Source organism: Strix uralensis, chromosome 1 (genome assembly GCF_047716275.1).
Source record: "Strix uralensis isolate ZFMK-TIS-50842 chromosome 1, bStrUra1, whole genome shotgun sequence".
NCBI lineage: Eukaryota > Metazoa > Chordata > Aves > Strigiformes > Strigidae > Strix > Strix uralensis.
The window spans coordinates 76,593,227-76,605,531 of NC_133972.1; the positions used below are offsets into that span (position 1 = coordinate 76,593,227).

General features: G+C 42.3%; 1 protein-coding gene across 1 annotated transcript in view; it reads left to right on the forward strand.

Moving 5' to 3' along the window:
* Positions 1-973: 973 nt before the first annotated feature.
* Positions 974-12,305, forward strand: part of CAP2 (cyclase associated actin cytoskeleton regulatory protein 2) — a 74,271-nt gene continuing 62,939 nt past the window's right edge. The window contains exon 1 of the mRNA XM_074871566.1: positions 974-1,354. The gene's annotated coding sequence lies outside the window, so the exon portion shown is untranslated. The remainder of the gene's footprint in view (positions 1,355-12,305) is intronic.

The window sequence follows — 12,305 nt, forward strand, 5'->3', positions numbered from 1 at the left end:
CATTGCGCTAGTGAGTTTGAATCCCAGACTGATCCTTGCAGTCGGCTTCGTTTTGCTTAATGCTGTCTTTAGGCATGTGAGGTCTGTGAACTGCTGTTAACTATGGCATCCTTGTTAAAATATGACTTTCCTCGGCCCCCATTTAACTACTGTAAAATCAAAACAAATTTTTATGTTCGGTATTTTATAGTGTTGTTGTCAAACCATCAGAAATGAAACACAAAGTCTTCTAAAGGAGGCTATATATTTGATAGGGAAAAGTGCTACTGATTTTTTCACAACCTCGTGGTTGACTTGAAAAATATATGTGGTCTTTTTTATTATCACAAACTAATCGATTATTTTTCCATTCAAGAGCAAACTGTTCCTTTAGAGGCTGTGAATTCAAGGTCTTCTCCCAGGACCTCTGTGCAGAAAGCCAGCTCACTTGCCTCTTGGGAGGTGAGGCAGACTTCAGCTGGATGATCAGATGCCCCTTGGGACCACGCAGGGACGAGCACCGCATAACTGCAAAACGCGTGTGCTCCCATTCGGGCAGGGGTACGGACTAGCGTGAAGCCCACAGAGCCTGACAAACCAGGTCTAGGCACGAGGGTTTGCCTCCTGGGAGAAGTCCTGGTTTCATGGCCGTACTGCATGAGGGCAGTAACCCTACTGCGGGCCCAGCTGTAGCAGCGCTCGGGCTGGTGCAGCTTAGTCCGGCTCGGAGTTGACACTGAACTACTACTTGCCCTCAGCCTCCCCTGCACACGTGAGGGGTCTGCCGGCTTCCACGCTGGCCCCACTGTCCTTTCCCAGCGTGGGCCGGGCCTGTGTGGCATGGGGTGCTCACCTCCCGCTCACCTGAACTGTGCCCGATTGCAAGCGGGGCGCTAGGCCTGCGGCCGTGGGTGCCCCTAACCCTGGGGGCCTGCGCTCCCCCCTGCTCCTCCGCCATGCTCCACCACTGCCATATTTCCTCGCACGCTCGGAGCCGCCGCACCGCCGCCGCCGAGAGACACCTCTCCCTCTGCCTCTCTCTCCATTTTCACACTCCACCCACTTTTTGCTTTCTTTCTCCATCTCTGCCACCGTCTCTCTCTCTTTCTGGACTTGTCTTTATTTGGCACTCCCGGAAGCTGCTGGCCATTTCTCTCCCTGCCTGCCCGGGCAGCTGATGTGACTGACTGACACCGGCTCCCGCTGAGGAGGAGGAGGAGGAGAAGAAGGAGGAGGAGGAGGAGGAGGAGGAGGAGGAGGAGAAGAGAGAGCAGCGGCGAGGCGAGGAGAGGGAGGGGGGAGCGAGTGACCGGCCGCCGATTTTCATTGCAGAGAGGAGGGGAAAAAAAAAAGGCTACACGGGTCATCAAAACAGGTAACTCAAGAGCAGGCAGCGGCGGGAGGGGCGGGATGCGGGGAGCGGCCCGACCCCCCCGGCCCGGGCCGGCTGGGGCGGGCCCGGCGCTGCGCGGCCGGGCGGTGGGTGCGCTCCCGCCGGCGGTGGCGCGGAGGGGCCCGGCCGTGGCGGCGGCAGCAGCGGACATCTTGGGGAGGGGGGTAGAGATGAAGGGGGGGGGGGACGGGGGGGACACGTGTTCGGGCTGGGGCCGGGGGCTGCGGGGCGGCGGCGCCGTTCGCTGCGCGGGCAGTGCCCCGCGCGCTATGTGGGTCAGGGCCCCGCGGGCGCGGCCGCGCCGCCGGCCCGGAGCCCGCCGCGCCCCTCAGCTTCCCTCCTGTCACCTGCGCCGGGCTGCGCACGGAGAGCCCCCCCTCCCCCGGGTGGCAAGTTCCGCGGAGGGGCGGGGGGGAGTAGTCGGAGTTGGGGGGAATACCCGATCAAAATACCACAGCAGATGAGGGATCCTCTTTCGGGCTGACCCACACCTCCTCCGCCAAGCCCGCGGTCAGCGCCGGCGGCGGCCGTCAATGGCGCCCGGGGGGTGCTTTCGGCCGTGCCCCCAGCCCCCAGCCCGGATCCTGGCAGCCCAGCTTCCCGACGGGGTATTAAAAATGCCCTCCGCTTGTTTATGCAGACCTGACTCTGTCAAGCGATGCCAGCCTTGAACTCTCTTAATCAGCGTAAGATGATCTAATTTTGAGGGAGGCAGCTGTAGTGCTGGTGGGTAGCTGGGCTCCGAGTCCTCGGTTCCCCCCGCGCTTGGAGCCGGAGGTATGTATGAGGTGGGGGCGACTGAATAGCCTACGGCTTCAGCGCAGAGTAAAGGGTTAAACAGCATCTGAGGGTGAGGGATCTGAAGACAGAATATATTCCTTTATATAAAAAGATATAAGGGGTTCTGCAAATAGCAGACGACGTTCAGAGGGGGCAGGAGGAAGGCAGAAATGAACTGTGAAGCTAAGATGCTGCATTTTGCAATAACTTGACATCTGAAAGGAGTACTCCCCCAGAGACGCTGCCAGCACAAAGCCGAGGAGAACTTGTCGTGACCCCACCTAAAAATGTGAAATCTGTCCTTTGCTTCAGGGATTGCTATAGATCTGTATCTTAGCATTGCAGGATCAACAGTGAGGATTTTTATCAAGTAAAATTCAGATTTCATAACACGTAGGGGCAGTCTTAAAAACAAAGACCATCTGGGGAAGAAGGCTTGCTTTATGTGCATTACCTAAATGTGGTTGTTTTCCAGTCATGGAAAATGTTGTCAGGAAAAAACCTAACAGGGGCCAGTCAATTAGGAAATAGTTGGAAGGAGTCTGTTTAGCAGGGGGCTGGGTGGGATCAATACCACAATTTTTTATTTATTTATTTCTAAGCCAAGCAAAAGTGGCAGTGGTTCATGGACTACCATGTTTCATTGTTCTGTGAAACTGTAATCAGGAAACTAGTCCTATGTCGGAAATGTAACTTCAAAAATTATTCAGAATAACAAAGTGGTAGATAGAATGTGTTGAAACTCAATACAGTACTCTCAAAGCTGACTTTTTGAGATGTTACTGCAAGTTGGGTATCCTCTTTTTTTGCAAATTTTATCTTAGCATTTCCTTTTAATCACGCAAATAGTAATAAACTTTTTTCTGATTCTATACATTTTCTGCACAAGGATTTCATAACACTGTTTGATTCTATTTTGAGCAAGTTTGCACAAGAACAAAGGCAACCCACCTTCTGTAGGAAAGCCAGGCACATACAACAGTATGGCCCTTTTTGGTCTTGGGCGTAACAAAAATGCTAGTCTTCAGAATATTCTTATGATTCATATTTGTGTCTTCCCCCTCAAACAAATGCTGCTCAGATGTGGAAGGTGGACAGGCACAACTCCAAATGTAATGAATAAAATATGTTTTCTCAATTAAATAAAAATGAAGAGGATGTGCATTATTTACTATTACAGTAGAACCAACCTATGACACGTTTTCATTATTCTTTGTCAGCTATGCCGCTCGCTTCAGTGGAGAAAAGGGATTCTTGATATGCCATAAGGAGCAAGGGTACTAAGATTACATGTATTACATGTATTAAACCCTCCACCTCATCATTAGATTTTCTAATCTCATTGTATAATTTTTATTATCCATGTAAAATCCATTGGGGATGCTAAATTAGAAGAAAAAAAAAAAAAAAAAAAAAAAGAAAATTCCCCTCAGACTGAAATTCATGTGAATCCAAATTAGCAGGTGCTGGAAAAGCAGAGTGCAGCAAGGAGGGCTGGAAACCAGCTCCCAGCCTTGACACTGACTTGCAACATTACCTGGAACAAGTCAGATAGATAATCTTTCCATGTTTCAATCTGTGGCCTGGCAGGGACAATAATGTTGCAGGAGGTTTGAACTCTAGAGAGAAAAATGGTGAACTACCAAACATGTTAAAGAAATATTCTTTGTGGTTCTGCATGATTTTTAACATCATGTGCAACAGCAGAAAACTCAATAGTTGCAGTTGCTGCCTACTAGAACATTGGACTACATGAAAGAGAACACTCTTTACTTACCATGCTTATTGGGGCAAAACCAAAGAAACAATAAATCAGGTATAAATTATTGCAGTTACTCAGCTGTTTTATCATGAACTGTTTAAAAGATTTGGCTTGGTGAAGCACCTCTAATATATATAAATAATTTTAATTCCTTTCTCTAAAATTTTAAGTGCATCTTTTGCAATAGGAGGAGCAATTTGGAACTTGTCATCTTCCTGAGGTACAGTTAGCTCCAATTCCTCACATATTTTTGAGAAACAAGTCATTTTGGCAGATACAGTTTACTGACTCTTCAAATAAGAAATGCTTTGAACTCTAAAGGCTTCAGAATGTCACCACTAGTACTATATCAGAATATCAACACCTTTACTAAGCAGTGTACATTGAAATGGCAAAAGCACACATAAGCAGAGCCACATCTATGGCAGAGGTTCTGCTGATTCAGTTAGTTCAGCAAGGGTATGGGTTTTGGGGTTTCTTAAACCTCTGTGATAGCTGTCACTATGTTAGCAAGACTATAGCATAGACACGGCCTTAGTCCATACACATACAGGATACTGTTGTCTTCATTTCACCTGTGTATGTAAGGTATTCTGACTGTGTCAAATTTCAGGGACTTTTTGTTACTAAAATGGTCCCATTGAGACTACTTTACTGAGTATATGCTAATGGAAATTGCTCTGTCTGACCCATAATTTTTCAGAGAACAGCAGGCTAAAGAAACTGCTTGTAAAATCCAAAATACCGGTAGTAGTATGCTGGGAATCAAAGGCGTAATGCTTCTGTAGCATATATAAAAAAACCAGGTAAATGTTCAAGTGTGTAACTGAATAGTGTCATATTTTTCCAAGAAGACATGCTCAGATCTCATGCATTAAAGTTATGGTTTGTATTAGTTTAAATAATTAATTGCTTTTGGGAAGGAATGCAAAGTATTATTTACGTTTCCGTGTGTAATCCGTCATTGTTTAGAGAGAATAAACAGCAGAGTAATTCATCTAACAGCTCTGGGTCTTCTAAAGCAACCATTGTAGAAAAGGGTAACTTTACAAGCATCTAAGATGGGTCCAGTTTGATCTTTCTGGGCTTCACGATACCTCACACTGAAACAGAGGAGGGATAAACAGCCAAATGTCTCAGATCTTGTAAGTGAGCAAGGTTGCATGGATTATCATTAGAACTTGGGACCTCTAAGTAGTAACCAGGTTATAGCAGGAAATAGAAAGGTCTTTTTTAGTAGCAGGTGGCCCATTTCATCCTGAATCAGAAGCAAAGGCACAGCCCATTGCAACGCTAGCAGTATTGCTGAATCAGGGGGCTGAATTTTAGAATGGGAGATGGGTGAAGGCCTTGAGTTTTTGTGATCAGTGAAGATCACAAATGAGCTGCAGAGCAAAGGGAGTAGTCAAATGGCAAAAAGTTTGCTTCAGCCCTCCTGGCTGCTGCCATGCTGGAAGAAGGGCCTCAGGCTGCAGGCCGAGCGGGGCAGCCACCGTGAGCCTGAGACCATCAGACACAGACTGCTGAGATCATAATTGCAGCAGGATGTTCTGGTAGGAGCAAGAACGCTAGCTAACTTGGCTGAAATCAAGCCCAGCTATTCAGGCTTTGGCGTAATATGGATATGCATGAGAAGTAGGATGTGGAAGTGTTGTTGTGAAAGGCCACCCTCACAGCAAACAAAACTGTTACTAACCTTGGTCCTGAATAACTGAATACAGTCTCATCTCTTTTCTGCAGAAGTCATTTCATCGTTTGTGCTTTTAGAGCTTGCAACACTATCTATTTAGTTTTAACTTTCCCCCTTTGCTTTTCTTTCACATCCCAGAAGTACTGAAACACTCCATAAGGGTTTGTCTTTGTGGAGTTTACCCTTCTGGACAGTGCAAATCAATTTGGTTGGAACCATAGCATAAAGAATCTTAATGTTCAGTTATGAACTGAACTGAAGCTCTTTAATAAAATCAATGCCTGCATGCAGTATTTTCTCGGTTCAGCAAGGCAGCCTGCTTACATACAGTAATTGGACTTGTGACAGGTAATTAAATGGCTTGTAAGGGCTTTCGGATGCTTGATTACATGAAAAGCACCATACTAATACATAGTAAATGAGGTGGCTAAGAACATTGTGTTTCTGTTGATTGGAGAGATACTAAAACTCTTACACTTCATTGGAGGGAGAAAAGAAAATAAAACCAAGACAAAAGACTATGAGCAGTGGTGACATAAAAAGGGAGCATAAAAACAATAAGAGAATGTACTTAGAAACTGGGTTGCCTTGGTTATTTTAAGTCAATCATGCTTACACAGACAGTTAAGTCTTGACTGCTTCAGTATATCATTAAATAATGAACTTGTTCTTTGTGATCACAAAATTGGTAAGACAGTCAAAATTATCAACAAGGAATAGGAGCTCTTCACAGAACTTACATATAATTAGAAAGTGAACTGATACTCCAGACGATACTAAGCACATACATGAACACGTGACATATTTTAAAGAATTCATATTAAATTATCAGAGGCCTAACCACAGTCCATGCAATTATTACATTGACTTGTAGACACACAGTTTGACGTGTGCAGTTGCTCATCCATAATTATGGGACTAAACTAGGATGTGATAAGAAATCTAAAATGCGTCAACAGTCTTAGGGGTACTTGTCAAAATAGAGATTGTTTTACAAAGCAGTTTTGTAATATTTTTTAAACAGTGGGATACAAAAATGCCTCCATTCCTTTCCTGCATGTTTTTGTAGACAACAGCCTGATCACTGGGAAAGCGAGAGAAGCAGAGGAAGAACCAGAATGGAAACAGAAAAGTATGCTTTGTGGTACCAACAGCATGAAGTCAGACAAAGGAAAATACTTAGGTTAAATGGAAGCAGTTCAACATGAACCTGCTTTTTCGTCTTCTACACAAAAATCTTTCTTGTTTATAAAAAATAACCCTTTAAAAACTCAGAGGGCATGCCAAAGAGAGAAGCCCACAGACAAGACAGTTTAGCTAGCACACTCTTATGCACAGCAATAGCGGACTCAATTCATAGCGTATCAGTGGTATTAACACACACATTGAGCTGTAGATAGAAATATTTTATGATGAGTATACTAGAGCCAGCCAAGACTTCAAACCAACTCATCAGTCAAAATGGCACACCGATCCACAAAAAGCAGAAGTCACACAGACATTTTCATCTTTTTGCTATTCCAGGTATAATACTTGTCCATTTTAACAAAAAAAAAAAAAAAAGTTGTCAAAATTCTAATACTGTTAGATATACAAGACTATACATCTTTTACTAGGATAAAAAATATTTTTTTCTCTATGCTTAAAAGAGCATTGCTTCCAAAGGAGCAGATCTAGGGGCAAAACAACAAAAAAAAGGTCACCAAAGGCTCTGATTTGAACCCTGAATCATTCTCCTCACACAGGGCTTTACTGAGAGGTCTTCTGGTTTAATCCAATTTGACATCAGTTTGACAAACCTCTGTTTACATTCCTCCCATACAGCTAATTGGAAACAAAACACAAACCATACAAGGTAATGTTTCTGTCTGTCTACCAACACACACTTTCTTCTAACCAATACTCCCTTGCTTGGCATTCTCCACCCAAAATCTTTTATGGTAGTAACCCAGATAGCTTCAGGGGCTCCTTGTTACCACTCAGCCAGTACCAGGCTGCTCCTGAGCTCTGCCTGGGAACTAGCAACCCCTGAGGCCTCAAGCCAGTGGGTTTTCATTGCCTGGAGCAGAATGGGGTGCAGCAGGAATTTGGGTCTGATGCCAAAGGTGGCAAAAGGACCGCCTGTTCAACCCAGCTTGGAGTTGGTACATATGTTTGAATGGTGGTGTAGGAAAGCTAGCCATTTCAGGCTCAGGCTGACTGTGGTTTTTTCAGAGATGGAGTGCCATAAGACGCTTTTGTAATTTAAGGGGATGCTCAGGAACGCATATGCATTTCCCCTTCCTTGATATATATTGATATATACTGTACAGAGTAACTCTTAGAGGACATAGTACTTTGGATCTACAAAATGTGCATGACTGGCTTTCTGATAGTACCAGCTGGCAATCTAGGTTTTTGTATATTTTATTTTGCACCTAAGTAGCAATTTATTAAAAGGCTATGAGAGAAAGCACCTGTGCAGGCTGCTATACTTTCAGTAAGACTGTGATTTTCCAATCAGCATAGGGATGTTAGATATAATTAAAATGCTGCCTATATTCTGTTTTAGGCAATTGCCCTTTTTTGGAATAGAGAGGAAAAGCAAAATGTGACCCGTAGCATCTTGGATCATAAGCGTGAATGAGACCTGGCTTAATTTCTCAGATGCAAACTGGATTTGGACTGGTACTTCAGGGTAAAAAAAAAATAAATGAAGAAGTTGCCTCTTCTTCTTCTAAATTAAGAGTGCTAGGAAATAAATCGTGGAACTTTATTATCTCTTGCTGATGTTTGTCAGAATAATACTATCCTTTACAGGGTAGCACCATTCCTGTGTTGAAACCTCCCATTTTTACATGCCTGATAAGTCATCATATGTTTATTTTTTCCCCTTATGCTACTATACTGCTTTTCCCTGTGGGCTCATTACAGCTTGTTTCTTCTTGAGATGGAGCAATACAGTTCTCTGTTGTAAGTCACATATAACGATAACAGGAGTAGTACCTGTGTGTTTTGGCTTCCAGTTTGGCTGCTATTTGGGATGAGTGTGTCAGGGAATTTTAGTCAACAGACAAGTTTTTTTTTCCCTTGATAATAGATAAATGGTGCTTTGAGACAGCAGTCAAATTGGAGAGAAAAGCAGTGGTGTTCTCCCAAGGCCTGTCTGTGAAAAGAGATCTGATTTTTGGTCTTCAGCATGCCTTGTTCTACCTGGTTTTGGCTTCACTTCTTTTGGGGAAGAAACGACAGATGGTAGTATTACCACATGCCTTTAGCACTCCCAAAAAAGATACCACTAACAGTAAACAGGGCAGATCTGTGGATCTCTTATTTTTTGTGCTCTAGAGACAGTTAACAATGTCAACATTTAAATGTTTGTCAGTAGATGTGGGTTAACACCTTTCTTGGCTCTTAGTTTGACCTTATTTTCAATGAAGGACAGTGTGCTTCTCCACCAAGAGAGCAACTAGATACAGGATTACATGGGAGTTGAAGCACTGTTGTTTTTAACCCCTTATAGGTGGTCAGCATCAGCTCCAGGAATAGATATATGATTAACCCCAATAATCCACTTCAACATGAAAGCTTTAATTAAAATCCTAGTAGAGATGAGATAGATAATTTGTCTTGATGTAAAAATGTGCTTTATGAGAGTGAAACGTCCCATAGACATATTTGCATCCTCTTTACTTTTCATTAACATACAAAGATTTTATTTGGCCCTGCAAGTAGACCCGTCTTATCATTTATTTATAATATAAGCTCTGATGTTATATCACAGAGACGGTATCTTCACAGAGTCAAGCTGTACCGTTTGTGTTCTGACTCCTTGTGAGCTGGGCTTTGTGGTGTTGGTTTGACCAGGCAGAGTGCAGTGTGGAATCATAAGTAATCAGACGAACAGCTGAATATAGGCCAAGAAAATGCTGAAGGTTGTCATAATATGAGCCAAATATGGGAATCCCTAAATATAGGCAAAGATGTCAATGTTTAGATTGAGAACGGATGAAGAGAGTTGTCATGCTATTGCTCACTGGAGTCTTTACTTCAGAACAGTAACATTAATTCCAACCTTGTTTGTAAGATAGATACCTAGTCAACTGATGGTAAAGTGTAAATGTTATTATATGTACAACTGATTTGCTCTTGTAGTGTTATATACTGTAAAGGCAAAAGTATACTTGCACTTTATTCATACATGACAGGGTATACTGCGTGTATACTTATGTGCATGGATATATATAAGTATAGATATAAATACCATGTAGTCATGAATATGTAAGTACATACATAAGATAAAAAGGTAGGTTCAGTGTAAATGTAATGATTGAGGAGTTGTTAAGTGCAACATTCCTTAAAAAAACAATAAAAACCTGGCATCCCTAATTTTACAGTAAAAATGGTTCTACTTCTGTCTAAAAAGATATAACAATATGTTATTTTGTGATTGCCTCGCTGGTGATACTTGCTTTTGGAAGAACAACATTGTAGTTCTCCAGCTAATGGAAATAGAATAAAGGTGTGAAGAAAAGAGTGAGCAAAAGACTATGTTGCAGCTGGAAAGTGTCGCGTGAAAATGTCCATAGGGTTATTGAGTTGGGTTATTCTCTTGAGCTTCTGGCACCATAATCTGTATTCTTAGCATTTTACAGAGGGCAGCTGGTTGGGTAGAACGTTACAAGTCTGATCATTTGTGAAATTCCTCAGACCTCTAAGTGTGTGCAGCCAAACACGTTAGGTTTGTAGTCAAACAACTGGGTCCTTCCACAGGCAAAATCAGGCTGAAGAGGCCAAAAAGTAACAGACAAGTAAAAACAGTCAAATAAAGACGAACAGGAACTATACTGGAAATATACTTTAAAATACTGATGAAATGAGTTGACTTTTAGTATGCTAGACCAGCCTGACTTTAGACTGGTTTAAAACATAACTTTGAAAACAGACACTATTTTAGGCTTTTATGTAGCAGGGTAAAATGTGAAAAGAATGTGTCCACACTATTTCTGAGGATTAACAGTGCTTTGTTTTAAGAGAAGGTTTAATATTCCCACAAAAGTTTGAATATTTCAGAATCTCTCCTGATAACTTAATCTCATTCCTGCCAAGATACTTATAACCTTACAAAAAGTCAAGGTGTTTTTTTTAAAAAATTAATTTATTTTTCAAACAGATTAGTGTGCATTTTCAGCATAAGCAAAGAGAACCCCTCTGAATTTTGACAGTGTTTATGTGCACACTGTCTAATGCTATCCTCTTTTGGGGGGTTGCTTTTTTATTTAATGTAAATAGGAAAAACCCATAAATTCCAGACAAAACTTTCTCATGAGAATGGTTCTCCCAAGGGCTTCTCACTGTAAAATCTTCTGCTTCACTTTTAGGTCAAACACAAACCTCATTATATTTATAGGGTAAAGTCTGAAGGTCCCACCTTGTTTGACAGGCAGCATGACTCAGCACAAGAGCTCTGCATGTGTTTCCACACTCCTAGTAGCTAATCTCTAGCGCTTAAATTTTAAAAATAAAACCACTATTACTATTTTTATTTGTTAAAAATTATTAATACTGATTTTTAAATCAAAACATTTATTTTCGTGTTACTTTACTTTTTAATTATAGCATTTAGGCGTTGTCTCCTGATGGGTATGGGGACACTGAAGCAGCACTGTTTGTTTAGGTTGCCAGTGTTGCATAGTATCATACAGTTTATTGGAATCTACTGTTATCTCTGAAATACTAGCACTTTTAGCAGGCTGTTCATTAGGAACTAATACATTTACACATATATTCCAGGTATGCCTAACCTTTCTGGTCTACAAGCTGTACAGCAATCAGTGTCTTGTGGCAGAGCGCCACAGGGTAGGGAACCTGGAGAGCCATTGACTACCTGCTTGCCCCAGCTGGGGAGGAGAGTTCCCCCACTGCACCTACTTCTGCACACCCCAGTGCTGGGCAGGGGATGTAGCCCAGTGTGGGAGCTGAGCTGGAACTGTTCACAAGGATCTTATTAATCAAGAGCCATAGATCACCCTCCTCCACCCCCACCCTTACTGTATGTCACTTAGGAGAATGAAACACTCACAACCTTAAGTGAGGAACATGTACATTAAACGTGTTATATTAAAAGACAGGGGATTTAAACATAGCGTTCTCTTTGCTTATATAACTGTTTCTCAGTCTGAGGTGTATATAGCACTGTGTTCCTTGAGACATTGGCCAGTATTCAAAAATGTCAATGCCTACACTTCCTGACATGTCAGAAAGCATATAATCACATTGTGGGGAAAGAAAGTAATGTGTGAGTTGTTAAAGATTTAACCTAATTTCTATTTCATTTTGAATCAAAAGCACTGTAGCAGTACTGTACAAGCAGGCCCCTAGATTTTTTTTTCTTTCCGAAGAAAGTGCTTGATTTAAAAAGCTTGGGAAACAGACTCACATCAGGTACTTTCGTATGAAAAAATTAAGTGATGGGAAATCATATCGGAAGAATAAAGAGAAGGCCTTCTTGGCTTCTCGTGTAATCTTCAGTAAAGTGGCTGAGTCTTACCTGAAGCATAAAAGACAGAGGCAAATTTCAGACTACCTTTTCAAAAATGAGGAGGTATATCTTTAAAGTCTGGCTTTCAGTCAAGTATTAATTTGGCCTGTATTTTTGCCTCCGTAAATGGCTGATGCAAATCATTGTAGGTGTAAGTTTCTACCAATTACATTTATAAATA